This window comes from Crocodylus porosus, unplaced genomic scaffold (genome assembly GCF_001723895.1).
Source record: "Crocodylus porosus isolate Cpor-Errol unplaced genomic scaffold, CroPor_comp1, whole genome shotgun sequence".
NCBI lineage: Eukaryota > Metazoa > Chordata > Crocodylia > Crocodylidae > Crocodylus > Crocodylus porosus.
The window spans coordinates 12926197-12928953 of NW_017728932.1; the positions used below are offsets into that span (position 1 = coordinate 12926197).

At 49.6% G+C, this 2757-nt stretch overlaps 1 long non-coding RNA gene across 1 annotated transcript in view; it reads left to right on the forward strand.

The window, feature by feature from the left end:
- Positions 1–2757, forward strand: part of LOC109317144 — a 6130-nt gene that overhangs the window by 842 nt on the left and 2531 nt on the right. The window lies entirely within an intron of this gene.

Consider the following 2757-nt stretch of genomic DNA (forward strand, 5'->3'; position numbering starts at 1 on the left):
GCTGCCCCGCGCGGCTGCTTGGCGCGGGCTAGGGGGAAACGGCCCCGGGGAGCCGGGCTTGGCTCTGCCCCGGCCGCGGCCGCAAAGCCCCACCCGGGGGAGCCGCAGGCCGGGCCGGATGCCCCTCCGCTTACCCCGCGACAGGCGCGGGCCCAGCCGCACCCCGGGCCAAGGCGGAGGGCGCCTCCCGCAGCGCAAATTGCCCGGGCCCCCGCCAGGCCAGAGCCCGCCTCCGCGCTGGGGCCGGCCCTGCCCCTGCCGGCGGGGAAAGCCGGGCGCCTCCGCAGCCGGTGCGAGGCCCGGGGAAAGCCCCGCCGCACCCCGCATCGCCGCGCACGGCGGCAGCTCGGGGGGGTCCGCTTGCTCAGGGCGTCTCCCGGCCTTGCACTTCGGGCGCAGACGGGCTGTCTTCTTCCTAATGCCCGAGCAACTAAAAGGCTGGGGAGAGGGAGGGGCGGTGTGTCCGGCTTGCGCCTGCGAAACAAGTTTGTTTTTCCAGGGGAGGGAAAGGGCAGCTAGAAGACGAATAAAGGAGAGCAGAGAAGGAAAGAGGTGTGGGGCGGCGGAGAGACCATAAAGCAAGAGGGTGAAACCAACCCCAAGAGGGTGCGTCCAATCCCAGCTCATTCATCTTCATTGTCTCCGGGTGTGCAAAAGCAACTCCAGCATAAGGAAAAGCCACTATCAGAGCTAGGGCTTTATTTTATATCCTATAGATCAGGAGGGAGGCAAAGCTTTATTTTCGCCCAGAGACAGATATTTTATTTCTCTCTTACGGGTTTATGTGTGAGAGATGTCAAAAAGGTAAAATAGATTGCTAATGCATAGGCAAAAGGAAGCTGGTTTGGCATGCTCTGTGTCATGAGGGCTCCCAGGGAGAGCAGGCTGGGGATTTAGGACTGATGGGAGACTCTGGGGGATTTCTGCTAAAACATCTCTCTTCATAAATTCAGAAGCATGGTCAACTCAATAGGGAGAAAGAGTTTTAAAGGGAAAGAGTTGGAGCCAGGCATGAATGCGTGGCACAAAGGAGTCAACTGCCTCGCACAAGCGCACACAATTGTCACACACCTTTACAAGACTGGGGCCGCTCCGCTCCAGCTCCATCCATCCCTGGGGTCAGGCTGCAAAGCTTCCCCCTCTCCAGACACCACTTGCACTCTCACTAAGTGCTCACTATTCATTTCTACTGGAAAATGTTCCTTTTAAAATATATATATATATATATATATATATATTTATATTTAGCCAGTTCCATTTTGCAGACATGGCAGGGTGAGCCTCTGCAATTTCTCAGCCCCAGAACTTGCTTTTAACTTTCCCATGTGTATGTGCGTGTGCACACGCTGTACACAGACAAACATACAGAGATGCATGTTCTCTCACATACACAATTATAGCAATACAAACGTATGTATCCAAATATCTCCCTTCACCCTTGTTACCATACTAATGAAAAATTCTGATGCTTATTTTACTCGGGAGCCCAGCACTCACTCTGATAGTAGAGATTGAATGTTGATAATTTTTCATATACTTACAGACGCATATACACACTCACAGTTTCTGGATGCTGGGCTACATACAGACCTATCTAAAATCCTCGCGGTGGATTTGCAAGGACCTTTTGCAAAGTTAAAATATATCTCCCCAAGCTGCAACAATTTTCATACTTTTTAACCTCGGGGATTTACTTAGCACATTAAGTTCAAGGCTCGGAAGCCCAAGGCTATTACTCATTTAGGTACTCCCTCCTCAACCCTTTCCAACACATATTTTATCATTTGACTTCCCGGTTTAAATTCATGTTATGGCAAATAATAGATGGTAATACTTTCCCCCTTCCCTGTATTAATTGTCTTTTCTGGCAAACCCTGCATTTGAGATGATTTAGTGCAAACAACAGCAACAAAGTGAAACCAGAAGATAAGTCAGAACAAAACAGAAAATCGTAAAAATCTCAGAACCTGATTTTCTTCGTTTGAACTTAGTTGGGGAAGTTGGCCTGCAACATTTCCTGGGGCAGATCACAGGATCCGTTTTGTCTGTGCTGGACAGCACAGCCCATACAACTGCAGAGTGCTGGTTCAGCTTATACCGCTAATTATTATGGAGAATTTCTGTCTGTTTTGAGGTTACTTAGAATGCCCTGAAATTTGGAGCTCAGGGCAGGGATAAGATATAAGACATGAGGACGCGTATATTGAGAAACAGCTACCTCCCTGATGTTGCCCATACTCCAGGCAATAGGTTTGAGAGGGAGGTTGCTGTGTTTCCTGAAATATTGCTCTTCCTGAGGTGACTGAAATCGGAAACAAAACGGAGCACCCTTTGCAAATTAAAAAGCAAGGTGTAGTTGATTAGCAAATTAATTATTTCAGTACCCCCAGGATTATATTGTTTTTCCAAGTTCTTCGGGCCTACGTAATTTACTAATTTCACAGTCAGTGAACTTCCCAGGGAGCGAGAGTCAATCTAATATATCTATCGAATGTGTATGGAAGACTTGCTTCATAAGAAGGCAGCAAGGCTAATGTGTATGGAAGAGGAAGCAGGACCTCTGGACCTTTTTCACTTGCTTCTGCCATTGACTTGCTGCTTATCCTTGGGCAGGTCAGTTCACCCTTCCGCCTCTCCGGTTTCCCCAGCTATAAAACGGGAGGCTGTCTCGCAGAGTTACGGTGTGATGGGACAATTCATTAGGGCTCAGAAACCAGTGGGGACAATCACACGCAGACCTGGCTCAACAGAGCGGCC